Here is a 24,427-nt window from a genome sequence, read left to right as displayed (position 1 = left end):
TGCTGAAACCGGTCATTTATCATATTGCATAAGATTTGACTTTAGGCGCAGCAGGGGTTCCCCATAAGGTTGGGGCTACACGGTAAGTATGACCACAGCCGAGGATCACTAAGTGTCCGGTCTGATTTTTTTTGCAACTGGTTTGTTGCAGTAACCTACTTGTTGCAATGTGACCCCATTGACTGGTATTACACTGACATATAGCAGCTACACATAGCGATCACTGGCAGCGCGATCTGTTTCATGGCCAAAATCACCGTGTAGCCCCAGACGAATGCCTTGCAGCTGTTTACGTCATATAGTATAACACAGCCAATCAAGAGGAACTATCATAATCTGTATAAAAGCAGAAGCTGGGAATGTGCAGCGCCCCAGAGACCTGGTCGTTGCAGTATGGCCCCAAGGCGAGTAGCGGTACGTCCGATGGCACTAAAGAGTTCTCCTGACCAGGTATCACCAGAACACATTACACTTCACACTCCGGCCACTAGGGGGAGCAAAAGGCTTTATTTATTGGGCCACTCCTCACACTGGTAAAACTAGGGGCTGGGGAGGAAGTTAGTCAGAAGCTGACTGGGTTGGAACCAGGCAACATCCCGTGGCAGGGGGTGTTGCAGGGAGAAGACACAGGGGGGTCCCTGTCAGGCGTGGGAACCTGGCAGGTGCCTAGCGAACAGAAGAGAACGTAACGGAACCGCGCCTGCACACCTTGCGGCAGTATCCTAAGAGAGATACACGAGGGGAAGGATATTGTGGAACAGTGTAAACGAGATCAGCACAAAGGAGAGCCAGTAAGAGTCGTGCCGAGAGAGAAAGGCAACATCTTACTGAGGCGCATAGTCGGTGGCCGGATCACCGTAGGAGTAACTGACTTCACTTCACGTGTTCAGCAAGTTAACTGCTTTCTTACGGATAAGGAGTAACCTGTAATTTTGGGGAAAACCTCATTAATCTCTGTGTCCTATTTATTTTAGGCTAAATTCACACGTCCATATTTCACAGTCCGTGTATGGACCGCGATGCCCTGACCGACTACTGGTCTCCTGATTCAAACAAACAGGCTACAGGAACGTACTGGTCAGACTGGACACTGGGATCAGTGCGCGGCCTGCGAAACACAGAAGTGTGAATTCAGCCTTACAGAGAGAAGAATTGCATACGAACACGGAAGGAGAATGCAAACTCCATGCAGATGGCGCCTATTCCGACACAGAAGGCTTTCTTCCAGGATCAGCCATCATGTCATTATCAAACACTTGCCTATGTCTGAGTCAGAAAACATGTAATCTGCATGTGTGACGGGGGAGGGAGAAGTGAGATATAACAGCAGGGGTGGAGAGCTAAATTTAGGGTGACACTAGAAGGGTGTGAAGAATGACGAATCCTGTTTATTCTTCATAGAATATTCCTATTTTAGCAGAGCATGAATATATATTGGGGGCTAGGGAGGGATAGATGTGAGCTGAACGCAGGCAGACCGTAATCTAAGACCGGGTTTACACAATGCAGTTGCGTCGAGGTTTTTGCTGCGATTTTGTGCACATGCTCTAAAGTGTGTGGCCAGCTTTACGTTGTGTGTGGATCCTCCATGGTTGGATCTAGCAACAAACATCTCATGTCCGTGATCAGCTTTAATAGCAGATATTTGTATTTCAAGTAAGTATTTTGTGGAACTGAAACAAAAGCAATAAAAGTAAAACCGTGAAACACCTCAATACATAACAAACGAGGAACTCGGAAGAAAAAAAAAAAAACTTTCACCAAGAGATTCAAGCAAAACAGCTTCTACAACACATGGGATGGTGTATTCTAAAAGATTACTACTAGGACTTGTCACCGGATGAAGAGTGGCCAGTTCTTGCTCTTATTTTATTCACATTGATCCCCTGAGTATTCCATTTTTTTTTTTTCAAATCCACCATCCGGTTCCTGAGATATTGGCCTTTTTATTTAGTGTTGCTTTTTTGGGGTCTTTAGCAAGGGGGCGTGGCTCACGGTAATTATGCAGAGCAGCCTAAAGACACGCCCTAGAGGATCCTTGGTAAAGACCATAAAAAGTAGCTATCAAAATAAAAAGTCTGCATCTCTGGAGCCTGTAGCGTGGCTAAAGGTCGTATAGTCGACGGGAGATATGCGTCACATAGGTGGCTTGTCGCTGTAACATAACCCTGGCTATCTATGTGTGTTTCAGGACCTGTGGTGATGTCATAACCACATGTCTAATCATGTGGTAGGTTCCTGGGTGTGGTTAGTCCTATAAAAGAAAGGCTAATGTTTAACACAACAGATATGTGTGGAGGTGAAACCCTCCCGAGTGTGTTAAGGCTCCAGGACTGAGCCTGAAGGACTGGACACTTGTTTTTTTCTTTTCCTGAGCTAAAGGCTATTTGCTTTCTGCTATTTTGCTATGTGGTTTATGGAGCAATAAACCCTGTGAACTTTATATGGAACGTGCCTCCTGAGTATCAGCCGTTGCACCTGAGTGAGTGAAACCCCTACAAGCCGTATAGCGGATTTGGGAAAAAAATACATACTCAGGGGAGGAACTGGGATAAAATAAGAACAAAAACTGGACATCCTTTCTGGTCTCCTTAATTTGTCACTCACGTGCGAAGTTGCAGCAGCCTTGCAGAACGTACATTTTATAGATGTTTCTAAAATGTATGACCCTGTCTAATTGACAGACTATCAGATTGGTAAGAAAAATACTGCGATACCCAGCTCAACTTCTATATAGGGGTGTTCTCTACTTCTACAGATAGTACTCCCATTCCAGTCTCCGTGCTTTGACGTCACAACAATAGTGCACATCACCACTGCAGCCAGTCAGCAGCTCTGCAGATGTAGATGCAGCGCCCCAGAGACCTGGTCGTTGCAGTATGACACTCTGCCTCTAAGGGGAGTGATGGTACGTCTGATGGCACTGAAGGAATTCTCCTGACCAGGTATCACCAGCACACATTACATTTCACACTCCGGCCACTAGGGGGAGAAAAAGGCTTTATTTATTGGGCCACTCCTCACACTGGTAAAACTAGGGGTTGGTAGGAAGTTAGTCAGAAGCTGACTGGGTTGGATTCAGGCAACATCCCGTGGCAGAGGGTGTTGCAGGGAGAAGACACAGGGGGGTCCCTGTCAGGCGTGGGAACCTGGCAGGTGCCTAGCGAATAGAGCAGAATGTTACAGAACCGCGCCTGCACTACCTTGCGGCGGTATCCTAAGAAAGAGACACGAAGCGAAGGGTATTGTGGAACAGTGAGAAACTAGATCGAGCACAAAGGAGTTAATTATACGTTGGCTGTCTACCTTAAATTTCCTACAAAGACATAGGGGGCAACGTGTGGAGAGGGGCGTCTCTAGGGTAACGGAAGAGCTCCGGGCCTTCCCGTCATACGGGTGCGTCCTAGCCATAACATATCTGGGGGACGAGAAACTAGTAACATCTGGAACAAGAGAGAGAAAAAGAATTAGAAAGAACGAACGAACGAGAACAGAAGTTGTGAGGACTATTCCGAATGCTCAGCAGGGTAGCACTACAACACACAGGCGCTAGTGGTAGGCAACGATTTCCACATGCAAAGGAAACTCTGGAGGTGCCCTTCGGACCGGCCGGTCTCAGAAAGCCCTGTTAACTGTGCTCTGGATTGAGGATCCTGAAGTCTTCAGTAATGAGGTAAAGAGACTGCAACCCTGTGTCCTCGTTATTGCCTGCACCTCACACCATCACCATCCACCTTACTGGGAAGCCCTGGGGACATACTTCACCTGTGGGAAGGTATACCATCCAGCTGCTATTCCATCACCCCAGTGGACCCCATAGCAGCGTCGGTCACCCTGACCGAACACCACAGGTGGCGTCACGAAACCTTGACAGACTCCTATCACCTTTTATTGGACGCCCCTTAGCAGGGTCACGGACCGGGTCCAGCCACCGTGACAACCCCAGAACTGAGACAGAAAGGACCGGTACCGAGTAACCTGTGGCCCTGTGTCTGGGGGCGCTCCATAGACAGCATGAGTCACTGACCTCAGTGATGTGCTGCAGCGGTGATGCTGATATTACACTACTGCTGCTGCCAAAACACAGACCAGAAAAGCGTTGGAGAACCAGGGCTGGAAGACGGGAGGGAAAAGTAATATCCATATTTGACATTTTACATTACAGGAATCTTTCCGTCCACTTTTCGAAAAGTGGAAAATCCTTTGAATTTGAGATAGGGGAGGTGACAAAGTGTTCTGGTTTGCAGAATTTGCCATTTTATGCGGCTCAGCTTACACCAAGAACTGTCAGAAGTAGAGAGGAGTGTGATACTTTCATCTATGAAACCTAGAGTATCCAGCAGACTGCCATAGTGACACTTGTAGTTCCACAGCAGTTGATTGACTATGTAGCTGTGAAAGATCCACATATAAAAAGTGAGAACAGAACAAGGATAAATAACTAATGTTTCTTTAGATATTTAGAGCCGTGGCCCGAGCAAAAGAACCTTCTATCTCTGGAGAGAGGAAACATCTGAGGATCTGACACCGCAGTAACTTGACTACACTCCAGATCTACTGCAGAAGAAACAACGGTCATATATGAAGGAGTTAATAGTGCAACCAGTAATGCAACTTCAGAAAGCCCAGATTTGTCAAAAATGAAGAGACTTGGGCATATTGTTTGTTTGTTTTTTAAATCTGCGGTAAAACATATTAGCTACAGGACACGATCACATGAATGGGCTTTATTTTTCCTAAAATTTCATCAGGTTCCATCCATTCCATCTGCTTTTTGGATGGACAAAGGAAAAAATCCATTTTATCCATGTTTTTTTTTTTTTTTTTTTAAATGGGCAGTCATCAATTACGTCATCCGTTCTTGGATCCATTTTTAAGCACTGGCAATGGGAGGCCTCCTCTTGCTTGACTGACAGCTCCCGATTCTAAGGGCACACAGTATAGAGGCAGTCAGTCAAGCAGGAGGAGGCGGTGCTGGGCGGAGAATAGAGCTGGAGTGACAGAGGCTTCAGGTCTACCACAGCTCTTTAGCTTCATTTGCAAATCAATTCAAACACTGATTTCTCATTAACGGATCAAAGCACCGGCCATGTAAAAGGTAGCGCTGGACTTGTCTTTGAAAGAACTATATGAACAAACAGTTTAGTTGGTGAAGTCCTGCTGACAGAGGATTCCTTTCAATGTCAGATGATTAAGGGTCAAAAATCAACATAGCATAAATCTCGGTAACTTCTTGTGTCATAAATTTAGCGGATCAAGGTTAAATCATTCATTGCGTCTTCATTCTAAAAGAACGCAATTATTCCAGTGCCAAGTAATTAAATCAATGAGGATGAGGTCACCTCCAGGCTGAAATTAATGGACTGGGGATGTTACTGTTAATGAACTATTTGGAAACTGATTAATTCACTTGCTGGTTTCTTTTACTACACAAGTTTCTGTACTTGCAATCATTGTCATGTCTATATGTCCTTAAGGCCTCATTCAGATGTCATTTTTTGTGTTGCATTTTTCACGGATAGAACACATACCTATTATAATCTATGGGGCCGTTCACATGTACGCGTCTTGTTGCAGACAGAGCGGTCCACAAAAACTCACGTTGACTTATCGGTTTTTGATCCATGTCAAGGATCAAATGTGCCCATTCGAGGCTATTGATCAATGAAAATCACAATGACGGCATCACGGTGCTAGCCGGGATGTCACCGAGGTCACAGCAGTTCAGCCCAGCTGGGAACGCAGCCTCAGTGACCGGAGGTAACCTCGATGACATCAAGCCAGTCACTGAGGCTGCGCTCGTGGTTCTCAGCCTGGACAGTCGCATCTTGGCACCGTCCAGGTTGAAAACTGTTTTTCCCCCAGACATGGATTACGGCTTGAGACAGAATGACAGACAGGTGAGGGATATTGTTTTATTTATTTTAGTTTTATTACAGGACATCGAGGGCTTCGGTGGAATTAGGCGTTCGATGAGTATAACTTTGTTTGTTGTTTTTAAATAAAAAAGGAAAACTGTGTTTTGTTTTATTTTTAATAAAAGACTTTATTCTGGCTGTGTCTTTATTTACCATACAACTGTAGGATTAGTAATTAATAGGTGTCATCAACCCCACAAATATGAACCCCACTTGCCACCACTACAGGACAAGTGGGAAGAGCCGGGCAAAGCGCCAGAATTGGCGCATCTAATAGATGTGCCTTTTCTGGGAGCTGTGGGCTGCTATTTTTAGGCCTTGGGGGACAATATCCATGGCCCCTTACCAGCCTGAGAAAACCAGCCCCCAACTGTCTGCTTTAGCAAGACTGGTTGTCAAAAATGGGGGGACCCCACACAGTTTTTGCTAATTATTTATTTCAATAATTAAAAAATAAGGCGTGGGGACCCCTCTATTCTTGATAACTAGCCTTGCTGAAGCTTACAGCGGAGGGTTGCAGCCCCCAGCTGCGACTTTTGCCTGACTGGTTAACAAAAATACAGGGGAAATTATTTATTTACAGCACAGGAGTGGCTGATGAATACTCCCATCCACCGCTCCTGCTCTCGCTGTTATTAGCGGCAGCAGGTGACCGGATGATGGGAGCAGTTCCATAGCCGACACCAGTGACCGGAGATAAATTTTATACCTCTGATCACAGCTGAGCCTCCTGCTGTCTTTTGACAGTGTGGAACTGCGGCTCTCTGACCGGCAGGGAAGATTTCATCGCCTATTCGAAGCGGTGTTGACAGCGCAGCAAATACTGGATGTCGGGCCCCCCATTCAAGTGAATAGGGTTCGGGTACGGTTCTCATACCTGTTATAATCCGGTGACCTTGGAGCCGCATGAATAACTTTCACTGGAGTAGGTGGTAACTGTACTGACCGCAAATCCTGAACTGACACCGCAACTAGAAGTAGCCGTGGGGTGTGCCTAACAAACCCTAGACACCTCGTCACAGCCGGAGAACTAAATACCCCTATAGATGGAAATAGGAATACTATCTTGCCTCAGAGCAGAACCCCAAAGGATAGGCAGCCCCCCACGAATATTGACTGTGAGTAGGAGAGGAAAGACACACGTAGGCAGAAAACAGGATTTAGCAAAAGAGGCCACTCTAGCTAAAATAGGAAAGGATAGGACAGAGTTCTGTGCGGTCAGTATTAAAACCCTTCCAAAAATATCCACAGCAGATTATACAAAAAATTCCTCCATCTAACTAAAGACGTGGAACGTATATCTGCAACTCCAGAGAATCCTACACACAGAGCAGAAATACAATCAAAAATCCAGCACACAGCATGTGTGGCATAGAAAAAAAAACAGACACTTATCTTTGCTGAATTGGCAGCTAAGCAGGAGAAACCAGACAGAGGTCCAACACCTCCCAAGAACCATTGACAACTGGCAAGGACTAATGAATCCTGCAAACCTAAATACCCCAGTCAGAATTGCAATCAGCAGAAACACCTGACCATGACTGCAGCCCTGGGACAACTGCATTACCACCTACAACCACCGGAGGGAGCCCAAAAGCAGAATTCACAACAGTACCCCCCCTTGAGGAGGGGTCACCGAACCCTCACCAGAGCCCCCAGGCCGATCAGGACGAGCCAGATGAAAGGCACGAACGAAATCAGCGGCATGGACATCAGAGGCAAAAACCCAAGAATTATCCTCTTGGCCATAACCCTTTCATTTGACAAGGTACTGAAGCCTCCACCTCGAAAAACGGGAATCCAAAATCTTCTCAACAACATATTCCAACTCCCCATCAACCAACACAGGGGCCGGAGGATCAACAGAGGGAACAACGGGCTCCACATATTTCCGCAATAAAGATCTATGGAAGACATTATGGATCGCAAAAGAGGCCGGAAGCGCCAGTCGAAAAGACACCGGATTAATAATCTCAGAAATCCTGTAAGGACCAATAAACCGAGGCTTAAACTTAAGAGAAGAAACCTTCATAGGAACATGACGGGAAGACAACCAGACCAGATCCCCAACCCGAAGCCGGGAACCAACACACCGACGACGGTTAGCAAAACGTTGAGCCTCCTCCTGAGACAACACCAAATTGTCTACCACATGAGCCCAAATCTACTGCAACCTGTCAACCACAGAATCCACACCAGGACAGTCAGAAGGCTTAACCTGCCCAGAAGAAAAACGAGGATGAAAAACCAAAATTACAAAAGAAAGGCGAAACCAAAGTAGCCGAACTAGCCCGATTATTAAGGGCAAACTCGGCCAATGGCAAGAAAGCCACCCAATCATCCTGATCAGCAGACACAAAGCATCTCAAATAGGTCTCCAAAGTCTGATTAGTTCGCTAGGTCTGACCATTTGTCTGAGGATAAAACGCAGAAGAAAAAGACAAATCAATGCCCAGCCTAGCACAAAAGGCCCGCCAAAACCTAGAAACAAACTGGAAACCTCTGTCGGACACAATATTCTCCGGAATACCATGCAAACGAACCATATGCTGAAAAAACAACGGAACCAAATCTGAAGAGGAAGGCAATTTAGGCAAAGGCACCAAATAATTCTTAGAGTACCAGTCACAAACAACCCAGATAACCGACATCCTCTGGGAAACCGGAAGATCCGAAATAAAATCCATAGAAATATGCGTCCAGCGCCTCTCAGGGACCGGCACTGGCAAAAGCAACCCACTAGCGCGGGAACAACAAGGCTTGGCCCGCGCACAAGTCCCACAGGACTGCACAAAAGAACGCACATCACGCGACAAAGAAGGCCACCAAAAGGACCTACCAACCAAGTCTCTGGTACCAAAAATGCCAGGATGACCAGCCAACACGGAACAGTGAACCTCAGAAATCACTCTACTAGTCCATCTGTCAGGAACAAACAGTTTCCCCACAGGACAGCGGTCAGGTCTGTCAGCCTGAAATTCCTGAAGAACCCGTTGTAAATCAGGGGAAATGGCAGAAAGGACCACCCCTTCTTTCAGAATACCGACCGGTTCCGAGATCTCAGGAGAATCAGGCAAAAAACTCCTAGAGAGGGCATCAGCCTTAATGTTCTTAGAACCCTTAAGGTACGAGACCACGAAATCAAAACGGGAAAAAAACAAGGACCATCGAGCCTGTCTAGGATTCAGCCGTTTGGCAGACTCGAGGTAAATCAAATTCTTATGATCGGTCAAGACCACAATACGATGCTTAGCTCCCTCAAGCCAATGTCGCCACTCCTCAAACGCCCACTTCATAGCCAACAACTCCCGATTGCCGACATCATAATTGCGTTCAGCAGGCGAAAACTTCTGAGAAAAGAAGGCACACGGTTTCATTAAGGAACCAACAGGATCCCTCTGGGACAAAACGGCCCCTGCCCCAATCTCAGAAGCGTCAACCTCAACCTGAAGCGGAAGAGAAACATCCGGTTGGCGCAACACCGGAGCAGAAGTAAAACGACGTTTAAGCTCCTGAAAGGCAGAGACAGCCGCAGAGGACCAATTTGCCACATCAGCGCCTTTCTTCGTCAAATCGGTCAAGGGTTTAACCACGCTGGAAAAATTAGCAATGAAACGGCGATAAAATTTGCAAAACCCAAAAATTTCTGAAGGCTCTTCACGGATGTGGGCTGAATCCAATCATGAATGGCCTGAACCTTAACCGAATCCATCTCTATAGACGAGGGAGAAAAAATGAAGCCCAAAAAAGAAACTTTCTGCACCCCAAAGAGACACTTAGACCCTTTCACAAACAGGGCATTGTCACGAAGGATCTGAAATACCATCCTGACCTGTTTCACATGAGACTCCCAATCATCGGAAAAAATCAAAATATCGTCCAAATATACGATCAAGAACTTATCAATATAAGTCCGGAAGATATCATGCATGAAGGACTGAAAAACAGATGGAGCATTAGTGAGCCCGAATGGCATCACAAGGTATTCAAAATGGCCTTCGGGCGTGTTAAATGCAGTTTTCCATTCATCACCCTGCTTAATACGAACAAGATTATATGCCCCCCGAAGGTCAATCTTCGTAAACCAACTAGCTCCCTTAATCCTAGCAAATAATTCGGTAAGCAAAGGTAAAGGGTATTGAAACTTGACCGTGATCTTATTCAAGAGGCGATAATCAATACACGGTCTCAAGGAGCCATCTTTTTTTAGCAACAAAAAAGAATCCCGCTCCCAACGGTGAAGAAGATGGCCGAATATGCCCTTTCTCCAAAGACTCCTTAGTATAGCTCCGCATGGCGGTATGTTCAGGCACAGACAGGTTGAAAAGTCGACCCTTAGGAAACTTACAGCCTGGAATCAAGTCAATTGCACAATCGCAGTCCCTGTGCGGTGGAAGGAAACTGGACTTGGGCTCATCGAATACATCCTGAAAATCAGACAAAAAACTCTGGAATTTCAGAAGAGGAAGAAGAGGAGATTGACATCAAAGGAACATCATTATGAACCCCCTGACAACCCCAACTAGTCACAGACATAGACTTCCAATCCAACACAGGATTATGTACCTGCAACCACGGAAAACCCAGCACCATAGCATCATGCAAATTATGCAACACCAGAAATAGACAATCCTCCTGATGGGCTGGCGCCATGCGCATGGTCACCTGTGTTCAAAACTGGGGCTTATTTTTAGCCAAGGGTGTAGCATCAATGCCCCTTAAAGGAATAGGGTTCTGCAAAGGCTGCAAGGGAAAACCACAACGCCTGGCAAACTCAAAGTCCATTAAGTTCAAGGCGGCGCCTGAATCCACAAACGCCATGACAGAAAATGACGACAATGAGCAGATCAAGGACACAGATAACAGAAATTTAGGTTGTACAGTACTGATGGTAAATGAACTGGCGATCCTATTTGTCTGCTTAGGGCAGACTGAAATGACATGAGAAGCGTCGCCACAATAATAACACAACCTATTCTGACGTCTGAATCCTTGTCGTTCCGTTCTAGACAGAATCCTATCACACTGCATTGGCTCAGGAATCTGCTCTGAGGACAACGCCACAGCGCGCACAGTTCTGCGCTCCCGCAAGCGCCGATCAATCTGAATGGCCAGAGACATAGAATCACTCAGACCAGAAGGCGTGGGAAACCCCACCATAACATCTTTAACGGATTTGGAAAGACCCTTTCTGAAAATTGCCGCCAAAGCATCATCATTCCATTTAGTCAACACAGACCATTTTCTAAATTTCTGACAATACAATTCTGCCGCCTCTTGACCCTGAGACAGGGCCAGCACGGTCTTCTCCGCTTGATCCACAGAATTAGGTTCATCATATAATAATCCTAAAGCCTGAAAAAAGGAGTCTACATTAAGCAAAGCCGGATTCCCAGATTCCAGGGAAAATGCCCAATCCTGTGGATCGCCACGCAGCAGGGAGATGACGATATTAACCCGCTGAATGGAATCACCAGAGGATCGAGGTCTCAAAGCAAAAAACAGTTTACAGTTTTTAAAACTCTAAAATTTGGACCTGTCACCAAAAAACAAATCAGGAGTAGGAATCTTCGGCTCTAAAACAGGAGTTTGAACAATATAATCAGAAATACCCTGTATCCTAGCAGCAAGCTGGTCTACACGAGAAGCTAATTCCTGAACATTCATGCTTGCACAAGGCTCCTCAGCCACCCAGAGATAAAGAGGGAAGAGAAGACAAAGCAGACTGCAGAAAAAAAAATTGCTCAACACCCTTCTTCTGAGATGCATTTAACTCATTATTGGCCAGTTGTACTGTCATGATCCGGTGACCTTGGAGCCGCATGAATAACTTTCACTGGAGTAGGTGGTAACTATACTGACCGCAAATCCTGATCTTAATGCAACTAGAAGTAGCCGTGGGGTGTGCCTAACAAACCCTAGACACCTCGTCACAGCCGGAGAACTAAATACCCCTATAGATGGAAATAGGAATACTATCTTGCCTCAGAGCAGAACCCCAAAGGATAGGCAGCCCCCCACGAATATTGACTGTGAGTAGGAGAGGAAAGACACACGTAGGCCGAAAACAGGATTTAGCAAAAGAGGCCACTCTAGCTAAAATAGGAAAGGATAGGACAGAGTTCTGTGCAGTCAGTATTAAAACCCTTCCAAAAATATCCACAGCAGATTATACAAAAAATTCCTCCATCTAACTAAAGACGTGGAACGTATATCTGCAACTCCAGAGAATCCTACACACAGAGCAGAAATACAATCAAAAATCCAGCACACAGCATGTGTGGCATAGAAAAAAAACCAGACACTTATCTTTGCTGAATTGGCAGCTAAGCAGGAGAAACCAGACAGAGGTCCAACACCTCCCAAGAACCATTGACAACTAGCAAGGACTAATGAATCCTGCAAACCTAAATACCCCAGTCAGAATTGCAATCAGCAGAAACACCTGACCATGACTGCAGCCCTGGGACAACTGCATTACCACCTACAACCACCGGAGGGAGTCCAAAAGCAGAATTCACAACACATACCCGAACATTTTGAAAATGTTCGGCCGAACCCGCCGGACGTGAACATCCAGCTGTCCGCCCATCTCTAATAATGATGATTACCCATCATCATCTACTATATAATTGTCTAAGGGTCACTTACGTCTGTCCTTGTCTGTCTGTCTGTCTGTCACGGATATTCATTGGTCCCGGCCTCTGTGTGTCATGGAAATCCAAGTCGCTGATTGGACATGGCAAAACGCCCATGACCTTTGCCACGACCAATCAGCGACAGCCACAGTCCGGCGGCAATATGGCCGCTCTTTCCTCCCCGCAATCAGTGCCCGCTCCATACTCCCCTCCAGTCAGCCCTCACACAGGGTTAATGCCAGCGTTAACGGAGCGCGGTGTAACGCACTCCAGTTACGCAGCTATTAACCCTGTGTGACCAACTTTCTACTATTGATGCTGCGTATGCAGCATCAATAGTAAAAAGATCTAATGTTACAAATAATAATAATAATAATAAAAAAACGTTATTCTCACCCTCCGACGTGGCGCTGTCCTCGACAGTGCAAGCGGCAGGTTCCGGTGCTAAGGATGCTATATGAGAAGGACCTGCCATGATGTCACGGTCATGTGACCGCGACGTCATCACAGGTCCTCCGCTCATACCAACCCTGGGACCGGAAGCTGCTGCATGCACCGCACACAGGCGACAGGACTACAAGGGGCCCTCGGAAGGTGAGTATATGTTTCTTTTTTATTTAAAATGTTACATACGTGGCTGGGCAATATACTACGTAGCTGGGCAATATACTACGTGGCTGGGCAATATACTATGTGGCTGGGCAATATACTATATGGCTGGGCAATATACTATATGGCTGGGCAATATACTTCGTCACTGGGCAGTATACTGCGTAGGTCAGAGAGGCCCGGCGCCTTCGCACTGCAGTACTTTGCTCTGCCCTCAATAGGGCAAACAAAGTACGCCTGCGCCGGAGCCACGGCGTGAAGACAGGAAGAGGACGTCATCGTATGAAGATAGGAGGCGCTGGACCGGACCGCAACGCCCATCGGACCCGGACTGCCACTGGGTGAGTATAATATGACCTTTATTTCTCATCTTTGAGGTTACATCCGGGGCTTATCTACAGCATTACAGAATGCTGTAGATAAGCCCCTGATGCCGGTGGCCGCAGCTCATATACGATTTTGGGGGCGACAGGTTCCCTTTAAACAGAGCTACGCCGTGCAGCTCCCTTTAATGCTTGCATCTGGCCGCCGCCGGAGCTGCTAGCAGATGACTGGTGGTATTGCTAGGCAGTGGTGTAATTAGAAGCTCATGAGCCTCGGTGCAAAAACTCCAATTATTGCAAGTCTTTAATAGTAATGATTGGACTTTTTGGATCCCTATAGGCTCCAGGGCCTGAGTGCGATTGCAACCCCTGCACCCATTGTAGTTGCCAGGTGTCGGACCCCCACCAATCTAATATTTATGCCCCATGCTAGAAAAATAAAATCACCCAATACCTATTAGAACCCCTTTAAGTATTGTATAGGCACCATATATTGTCTCACAGTCGTGTAGCCATGTGCATGAAACAAGTACAGTATTTGGCTGACTCCTCTCTCGGCTGAGACCCCCATACACATAATGCTCGGCTCAGGGACCATCAACGACAAAAGCAGAGTAAAAACACCCGATACAAGGACATTCCACTACACGCCAGACTCATGTGCTTACACTTGGCAGCCCTCCGTCAGGGTGCAGCTCTAGAATAAGTTCCTTTCGGAGATTATTTGTAAATTATTGATTTGACAGATGAAAAATGACAGCTAAAAGTGCAAATTACAAAGCATAAAGCAGCGTTACAATAAAAAGTCTGTTTTGTAACCTACCTTAAGGGAAGAGCAGCCGGGTCTGTCTCGGCTACATCTCACTTCCTGACTCGCTGCTGCTAGTTCCTATTTTGAAACTCGAAGATCTGTTACCAAAATGACCGAGCATTGACGCTTCTGGTACATAACGTGCAACGACGACCTACCAGGAACTACCTGTAACCTGCGATTTACATGCATGCGAGATGCGTCACCTTCGCTACATTGTTAATAGTACGTTTAGGTCATAATCTGCCGTCATCCTCTAATCCCCATATACAAACAATACAGGAATTTGTCATGCAGCGAGGATCAGCATTGGCGTGTCATGCCATCACGTCAATCCAAAGGCAGAACTATATACACGTCTCTATAGGGCAGCAAGTGCATGAAATCAGCTTACTTGTATGGTAAAATAACACTAATCTGCCATTAATTGGGCTCATTAGATGCCAAATTATCAGACAGTAATTGGAAATTATTAAAGATGATTAAAAAAATAAAAAATAAATAAAAAAGTCATATAGAAAGATAGAGATGCTCCAGGAACAGTCTCGCTGCTGCCACCTATAGGAAGAAACAGTCCTGTAAGGACATTTTTATACATTTTATTTTTTACTGTTATTTTTGCACGTATTTGGCGCTAAAAAATCTTTTTTTTTACAATTGGGTTTCATTAAGAGTTTTCCACATTTGGGTTGTACATATGTAAGGCTTTTTTTCCCTTCACAACCAATTTTGATGTGGTCAGAAATCAGCTGGGAGGAGCTCATTAAAAAAAAAAAAAAACAGATAAAAGAGTGACAAACTGTCCTGTCAGACCTCAGAGCGAGCTCATTGACAGATTCTCAGTTGACTCATTCTGCAGCCAGCAATAGACATTTGTCATACAGAAACTATAGAAGTGCAAAAATTTATTGTCATACCTAAAATGCAAAAAAAAAAAAAACAGTCTTAGTCCCGAATACTTGCATTTAAGTAAAAAAAAAATAAAAAATAATAATAATAAATATATATATATATATATATATATATATATATATATATATATATATATATATATATATATATACATACACATACACAGGTCCTTCTCAAAAAATTAGCATATTGTGTTAAATTTCATTATTTACCATAATGTAATGATTACAATTAAACTTTCATATATTATAGATTCATTATCCACCAACTGAAATTTGTCAGGTCTTTTATTGTTTTAATACTGATGATTTTGGCATACAACTCCTGATAACCCAAAAAACCTGTCTCAATAAATTAGCATATCAAGAAAAGGTTCTCTAAACGACCTATTACCCTAATCTTCTGAATCAACTAATTAACTCTAAACACATGCAAAAGATACCTGAGGCTTTTATAAACTCCCTGCCTGGTTCATTACTCAAAACCCCCATCATGGGTAAGACTAGCGACCTGACAGATGTCAAGAAGGCCATCATTGACACCCTCAAGCAAGAGGGTAAGACCCAGAAAGAAATTTCTCAACAAATAGGCTGTTCCCAGAGTGCTGTATCAAGGCACCTCAATGGTAAGTCTGTTGGAAGGAAACAATGTGGCAGAAAACGCTGTACAACGAGAAGAGGAGACCGGACCCTGAGGAAGATTGTGGAGAAGGACCGATTCCAGACCTTGGGGAACCTGAGGAAGCAGTGGACTGAGTCTGGTGTGAAAACATCCAGAGCCACCGTGCACAGGCGTGTGCAGGAAATGGGCTACAGGTGCCGCATTCCCCAGGTAAAGCCACTTTTGAACCATAAACAGCGGCAGAGGCGCCTGACCTGGGCTACAGAGAAGCAGCACTGGACTGTTGCTAAGTGGTCCCAAGTACTTTTTTCTGATGAAAGCAAATTTTGCATGTCATTCGGAAATCAAGGTGCCAGAGTCTGGAGGAAGACTGGGGAGAAGGAAATGCCAAAATGCCTGAAGTCCAGTGTCAAGTACCCACAGTCAGTGATGGTGTGGGGTGCCATGTCAGCTGCTGGTGTTGGTCCACTGTGTTTCATCAAGGGCAGGGTCAATGCAGCTAGCTATCAGGAGATTTTGGAGCACTTCATGCTTCCATCGGCTGAAATGCTTTATGGAGATGAAGATTTCATTTTTCAGCACGACCTGGCACCTGCTCACAGTGCCAAAACCACTGGTAAATGGTTTACTGACCATGGTATTACTGTGCTCAATTGGCCTGCCAACTCTCCTGACCTGAACCCCATAGAGAATCTGTGGGATATTGTGAAGAGAAAGTTGAGAGACGCAAGACCCAACACTCTGGATGAGCTTAAGGCCGCTATTGAAGCATCCTGGGCCTCCATAACATCTCAGCAGTGTCACAGGCTGATTGCCTCCATGCCACGCCGCATTGAAGCAGTCATTTCTGCCAAAGGATTCCCGACCAAGTATTGAGTGCATAACTGAACATTATTATTTGTTGGTTTTTTTGTTTGTTATTAAAAAACACTTTTATTTGATTGGATGGGTGAAATATGCTAATTTATTGAGACAGGTTTTTTGGGTTATCAGGAGTTGTATGCCAAAATCATCAGTATTAAAACAATAAAAGACCTGACAAATTTCAGTTGGTGGATAATGAATCTATAATATATGAAAGTTTAATTGTAATCATTACATTATGGTAAATAATGAAATTTAACACTATATGCTAATTTTTTGAGAAGGACCTGTATATCTTCAACCCTTTAACGAGCTTGGAAACAAGACTAGGGTTATTTACCAAGCAAGAAGAAAATCATCTTTAGGGCGCAGACAGACGAGCGTATTTCTTGTGTGAGGATCACATCGCAATCCTTGGACTGGCTGTCGGCTCTCCTGACCTGAGCGTGACAGCTGCATAAAAATACCGGCTGTCACACTCAGGTCAGGAGAGCCGATGGTCAGTCCGAGGATTGAGATATGACGTCACACGAGTAATATGGCCGTCTGAGTGCACCCTTAGAGAGCTGCTTCGGAGTGTTTGCTCCCAATAATTGCAGAGCAGGGTCTTGTTGGCTAAATGTAGTGCCCCTGATCCAGCTTTGAGGGAAGAACACCATCGCCTCTTATCGAGACCACCTATATACTACCCACAGCTAATACCCTAAATCCCTCCACTACTAGAACAACTGTGGGGGGGGAAAAAAAACAAGAAAGTAACTAATTTTCAGTGGGTATACCAAAGTCAGGTTTGCAACTCAAAAGCTTTGTTACAAGATGAAGGAAATAAGCCAAGCTAAACCCTATCTACCGTACATTTAGCTGTCTGGGGGCATTTGCCCCTCATCAGCGCATAGCAAGGCTTGTCTGGCTAAAGGACGTTGCCTGAAGACAGCTTTTGGAGGGTCGGTTCTCCCGAAGGAGAGAAACTGAGCATTTTTCAAGGTTTATTAAAGTGCTGAAAAACGATATTCGCTCTCTCCCAGAAGGAATGACATCTTTGTATGGTTTTTCCATGAAGCATTGCCCATAAGAATCCATACTTGGCTGATCTACTAAAAAGGGAACCGGTCAGGTCCAATAATGCTATTAACCTGCAGATATTGTGTTAATCTGCAGTTTAGTAGCGTAATAAAAGGTGCCATGCCCCTGTACTGAAAGTGCGACACTTGGGAGAAAAGGAACTTTGTTCTTCCTGGGAGCCGCCGGCTTTCAGTTACACAGCCTTGCCGGCGCAGCTACAGTCACCACTCACAGCACTGAGAGCAGTGACTATAAACACATCCAAGGCACTGTGATTGACAGTTGGCATTGCATTGACGCACTGCACCGCAAGCTGTCAGTCAATGTGCCGACAGCCACCGCCCACAACACGGGTGGACACCGGTGGCTCCCGGGAGGAATAAAGTTTTTTCTAGTAACGGAGAAATTTATGTGGTTGGAGATGGAAATATAGTGCAAATGATCCCCATTACCAGCACTGTCCTGCAGGCTGATGAAACATGGTTATGCGACAGGTCAACATCATCTGTGCATTCCCAATTAAAGGGCACTGGGAAGGAGCTTTTCCTTCCCGTAAGAAAAATTTTTGATCGATGACGTTTTCAACAATGTTTACTTGGAAGGTTACACAAGGATAATAATGTCAGAGTGCTGTAATCCGTACTTCACATAGGAACATTTCAATTAGACGATGACATTTATTCTGAAGAGGTGGATGAGTATTATAAGATAAATATAGCTACAGAAACAACATCCCCAGGAAAATGACATATAAGATGTGTCAAACTAGTCTCATGAATTAGAGGTGTTGTCTAAGTAGGACAACCATGTCCTCATGCCCTTTTACAACATATGGTTGTCATAGAGGGGAGGGTGCATGGGTTCACGCTCTCAGGCATTAGAGTTCACACTGGCTCCCGATTCTTTTGTCAAAACACTTAGGTTTATTAACCCCTTAATGACCGCCAATACGTCTTTTAACTGACCTGACATATAAGAGAATAGCCTCCCCATACAGGTAACAATCCAGCATCTGTCGGTTGTGCACTATAGGTGACAACTTTGTGCATCAGCCACGATCAGTGTTTGCACCGTCCAAATCTGTTTAACCCCTTAGATGCTGCTGTAAATAGTGACTACATCATTATATATGGTTAACAGAGTGTGAGAGCTTCCTCTTTATCCCAGTTGGTGCCCTGAGATCATGATTGTGTGGTCCTGATGTTTGCCATGGCATTTCATGACTAAATAGCGGCCTAAGAATCTAACGGCTGTAGTAATCTGTTCAGAAGTTAGAGCCATTTAGGTGGTAAAAATGCACATTTTCATTTCTGTCATACCACTTTGCATTAATTCCTGTAAAGCATCTGAAGGGTTAATAAACTACCTGACCGCATTTTTCGATATGTCAGGGGGTGCTGTTTTTAAAATGGTATCACGTTTGGTGGTTTTCCAATATATGAGACCCCTAACGTCACTTCAAACATGGATAGGTCCCCTAATAAAATAAATTTAGTAAATTTCCTTGAAAAAATGAAAAATTACTGCTACATTTTTAATCCTCCTAAAATGCTAACAAAATAAAACAACATTTTACAAATGATGCTGATGTAAAGCCGACATGAGGGAAATGTTATTTATTAATGGTTTGCTGTGGTATGACCCTCTGGATTAAAGGGATAATCATTCAAATTTTGAAAATTGCAATTTTTTTTACATTTTTCTCAAATTTTTGATATTTTTTATAAATAAACACAAAACATATTGACCTAAATTTACCATTATCATAAAGTATAATGTGTCACGAAAAAACAATCTGAAAATCACTGGGATTTGTTGAAGGATTCCAGAGTTATTAACACATAAAGTGACACTGGTCAGATTTCAAAAATTTGGCTCCGTCACTAAGGGGTTAAACTCCATAAACTTTCACAGTCCTATAACAAAAAAAAAAATGAAAAACATCCTTTTTATGGTACAAATTCAATACAAATCAAGGTCCTTTGTCAATGAAGACAAAGCAACAACAGGGTCTCACCCAGACAGCAATTCAGGTCCTGCTATAAACTCAGTGTGCTCACATTTACTAGTTGCTCTCCAGTTCCAACACATTAGACAACTCAGACAGCTCAGGTGTATTAATTAGGACCTACAAAGCCTGGACTGGAGGTATGGGAGGGACCTTTCCCACCCAAGCTCTTCTAGTCGTTCTTCAAACCAGGACCCATAATCCAGTCTCCATAAAAAAAAATATGTTTCAGCAACCTACTGTTGCTGAAATCTTCACCTCCGCCATTTGCATCACAGCGACCTCCGTGACACATTCCTCCCATCCATGAGGATCGGAGGTTGCGTGCAGGTAGGTGCCGGGAGACGAGGTCACAGATGTATGGAGGAGACAGGTTGTGGATGGCTTTGTATGCCATAGTTAGGGTTCTGTACTGGAGTCTCTGGGTAATGGGGAGCCAGTAAAGAGCCTGGCAGAGCAGGGAGGCCGGGGAATAGCGGGGGGACAGGTGGATTAGTCGGGCAGCTGACTAATACACTATAACACTTTGTCATTTTAGAGGAACCCAACAATTGGAGCAGCAGTATCACAAAGTGCAACTTTTTAGTGCACACCTCTTCTGCATTTTACTGAATTTATGAAGAGGAAGTTGTGAAGGTGTAAAAGCCCAAAGCCAAGACGGGATTTAAAGGAGTTGCACTATTACATCACCTTGTTAGTTTGGAGAGGGTAGAAGTGGAGGTTTGTGTGAACCTCCAAGGATATGCTGCCCGAGACCGTCTATGATCCATTGCCAAAGCAGTTATGTTGGATGATGTTATAGAAAACACCACATTGCCCACAATGTCTCCAGACCTTTTCACATCTGTCAGCATGAATCTGCTCTCTTGTGTGAAGAGAATGGGTTGCAAATGATGGATATGCCAAATCTGGTATTCTCCGGCAAACGCCAATCCAGGTGCATGGTGTAAGAGAACGCTGATGTCTCATGCCATCCTCAGTCTACTTTTGGTCAGAAACATGCACACCTGTAGCTTGCTGGAGGCCAGTCTGTTGAGCTTCTCCAGTGACGTACAAATGGGCCGATGCCCTTTCCGGGTCTTCTCGCGTAATGGCCAGTGGCCAAGTATGTAATCCATGCTCTTAAATCTGTGCTGGATAAAGCAAACCTTGAGATAGCACGTGTGGATGAGCGAGACTACTAGTGCAACCTGAATGGGCTGCAGGTACCACCTTGTGCTACCAATCGTGCCAAAGACACTAGCAAAACACAAAATTCGAGAAAGTGGAGAAAGGATAATAAAATAAAGCAACTGTATGGCCACCGCCTACAAAATCCTTCCCTTTTGTTTTTGTTTTTTTCGAGCTTGTGCCTTCACCTGTCATTTTCATTTGCACCAAAGCAAGTAAAGTTGTTTCACAATCACTTTCGTTTCCTGCACAGATTGATATCCCGGCGGATTTATTGACTTGAGATTATGCTGTAATGCGCAAGTTTTTCCCTTAATTTTTTTTTGAGAGGGGTACAAATATGGTCACATTTTTCACTCATAAAATAAATATGTTTGACAACGTTTTAATGTAACATAACAGCAAAAATATTTTATTAGAAAGATGGCACATCCTGAATCTACATAACACCCAGCAGGTGAAGTGATCATTATACACATTTTAGGAGCTGTCAAGCTATTCAGTCTTCCGACAACTTTCTGTCTACTAACATATATGTCCTCCCAAAGACAGAAGATTTCTAAGGGCACAAAGCTGTCAGAAGTGAGAAAATGCACATGACTGGGTAATAATAAGTTCACAACTCGGTCAAGTTGCAAATCATAATGCAAAAACAAAACAAGGGTTATGTTCACAGTTACGGCTCATTCACATCTCCGTTTTATATGGATCCTATCTATCCATATAACTGTAGGTTTCAGCCTAGCAGAGGATTCACATTAGACAGGTTCCCAGCAATAAGAATCACCTTATCGCAGCTGCTGGGCATCATGAATTGGCCAAATTATGTGCTAAATATTCTCGGGTTTTCCCATTTTCTAGAGCAGTAATGCAATTTAATTAAATATATTTCATGTTTGCATGCTATAGCGCTACAGAATGCTACTTTGCTAGTTACGTTTGGAGACGGCTACTCTTACCAGGCACCTGTTCACACCTGTTTTTCGATTTGGCCAGTCTTTTGTTATTAGATTCAGGAGAACAGCATCATTTATACCTCCTATAGTAAGCCTTCAGACCTCAGGATACCTTTGGTTTTTAAATAAAACATCTAAACAAAAAATGTGTTTTTAGCTATAAATGTTACCCATTCTTTGGACACAAGCATTAATGGGCGAGGAAAAAAAGATTTCTTTCTAGTGAAAAAATTGGAATTTCATACGACCATCTTGGATGTTAGAGGAGAACCTCATGTGATACGATGTGGTCATTAATAATAACAAAACACAACAACTCGTCTAAACAAATGGCAATTTAAAAAAAAAAAAAAACATTAAAATGAGCCAAAAAGACAACTTATCTCCTGAGAGTAAAGTAGGAGGTGTAACCTGATACCTCACTGTGCAGGAAACTCAACTTACTTTGACAAAGATGAATTTGACCTGTTCCTACAGAGCAGTCATCCATCAAGTCGCAATGACTCGAGATCAAGCTGAAAGCAGTTATTTATAATAATAATAATAATAATAATGTGAATCTCAATTAATTGTATTATTATTGGATTTTAGATGGTGAAAAACAAAACGATCATCATAGGAGAATGAGCAAATGTAATGATAATCTGTCAAATTGAGAGCAACTGTGCACTGAGTAATCAAATAATTTATTGTGGATAAAATTGATTATTCATACAAAAGAAATGTGAGCAATGTGTGGACAGTGTAATCTAATAACATCGATACTCCACAACTAGGGATGGCTTTCCGTCAGTTTTATCACCCGTGGAACATACTGCTAAGATGACTATCCTGTTATTCTTATCCTCATTGTCTTCACCTGAAGATCTCCTGTGAATCTCAGTCTTCTGCTATAATCCTTTAACAATGCAACAGAACAGAGATAAAGGCCTATGTATGACATAAGTGGGGAGAGTGAGATGTCAGCAACGGTGGTCAAAGAAACATGCAAACAGGTAGCAGACATGACTGCCGGGACGGCAAAACACAAAAAAGTCAGACGTTCAAAAATATCTCCCTTTGCTCTGGGGAGGAACTGAAACCAAAGTTATTAGAAAGTTGTGGACATTTTCCTATATTAAATAAGATAAACCGAAAATCGGGAATCCCCTTTAAAACACAGGATTCTTTTGAACTTTGATCTTTGGAACAAGGAAGTTGCAACAATTTTTTCCATTATCATAGGCTCACAGGGTTTTTCCTTATCTGGTGTATAACAGCCATTAGTGATGAGCGAGCGTGCTGGGATAAGGTGTTATCTGAGCATGCTCCGGTGCTATCAGAGCGTCTTCGGTGTGCTCGAATGCTATCTTCGAGTCCCCGTGGCTGCATGTCTCGTGGCTGTTCGACAGCAGCAACACATGAGGATTTCCTATCAAACAGGAAATCCCTGCATGTGTTGTGTCTGTCTAACAGCCGAGAGACATGCAGCCGCGGGAACTCAAACATCTTTTTCGAGCAGTAGAATGATGCGTTTTACCAAAAAGCTTTATGCTGGTTTCCCCAGAAGGCTTTTCTCTTACGCACGTACACTTTGGCAAACTGCAGTCTAGCATTTTTATTTCTTTGTGTCAGCAGTGGGGTCCTCCTGGGTCTCCTCCACTTGCATTTCATTTCATTAAAATGTCCATGAATAGATTGCATGACAATGATGCACCCTGAGCCTGCAGGACAGCATGACTTCTGGAACCATTTACCATCTGGACTATCCTAGGTTACAACCTTTCATCAATTTTTCTCTGCTGTCCACATCCAGGGAGATTAGCTGCAGTGCCAAGGGTTTGTAAACTTCTTGATTATTTTGCGCACCATGGACGAAGGAGCATCCAGGTCTCTGGGGAAGGACATGAGATTGTTGACATTTTTTAACAATTTTGGTTCTCAAGTCCTCAGACAGTTCTCTTCTCCATTTCCTTGTCTTCATTCTTAGTGTGGCACACACATACACACAATGCAAAGACTGAGTCACATCTCCCCTTTATATCTGGTTTCAGGTGTGATTTTCATATTGCCCACACCTGTTACTTGCCACAAGTGAGTCTGAACGAGCATCACATTTTTAAACAAAGTTATTTACCCACAATTTTGGAAAAATGCCAACAATTTTGTCCAGCCCTATTTGGTGGTGTGTACGAAATGCTGTCCAATTTACCTTCTTTCTCAGATTTTTTTGTGTTGCTTGACCAATCCAGTTTTCTCTCTGACAACATGTTACAGATTTCAAACACGCACCGCAGGTCAGTTCATATTGTGTAAAAATAAAAAGCATAGTGGGCATGAGTTTTCTATTAATCTCATCTTTTTTATACTGTAAGAGACTACATTTTTTGCTAAGTGGAAATACACAGAGCAAACTCACCAAAAACTAATTACCAGTTTCACAATTCTAAAATTATCCATTAATGAATTAATCTCCTAGACCCTTTGAATCTGGTGTACTTACTAGGAATATTTAATATCAGAATGGCTGTGTAATCCTCATATCGAAATGAGCAG

The 24,427-nt window shown here is 43.9% G+C and overlaps 1 protein-coding gene across 3 annotated transcripts in view; it reads right to left on the bottom strand.

Moving 5' to 3' along the window:
* The window catches only part of FGD3 (FYVE, RhoGEF and PH domain containing 3), a 232,319-nt gene that overhangs the window by 112,808 nt on the left and 95,084 nt on the right, over positions 1 to 24,427 (bottom strand). The window contains exon 1 of one of the 3 annotated variants that reach the window (XM_069736736.1): positions 14,312 to 14,398. The exons of the other annotated variants lie outside the window; for them this stretch is intronic. The gene's annotated coding sequence lies outside the window, so the exon portion shown is untranslated. Of the gene's footprint in view, positions 1 to 14,311; positions 14,399 to 24,427 lie in introns of those variants that run through there. 3 annotated transcript variants of the gene reach the window in all.

Source organism: Ranitomeya imitator, chromosome 8 (assembly GCF_032444005.1).
Source record: "Ranitomeya imitator isolate aRanImi1 chromosome 8, aRanImi1.pri, whole genome shotgun sequence".
NCBI lineage: Eukaryota > Metazoa > Chordata > Amphibia > Anura > Dendrobatidae > Ranitomeya > Ranitomeya imitator.
Note: the sequence above shows the minus strand (reverse complement) of the source record. Positions and strands in the feature narration are given on the sequence as shown.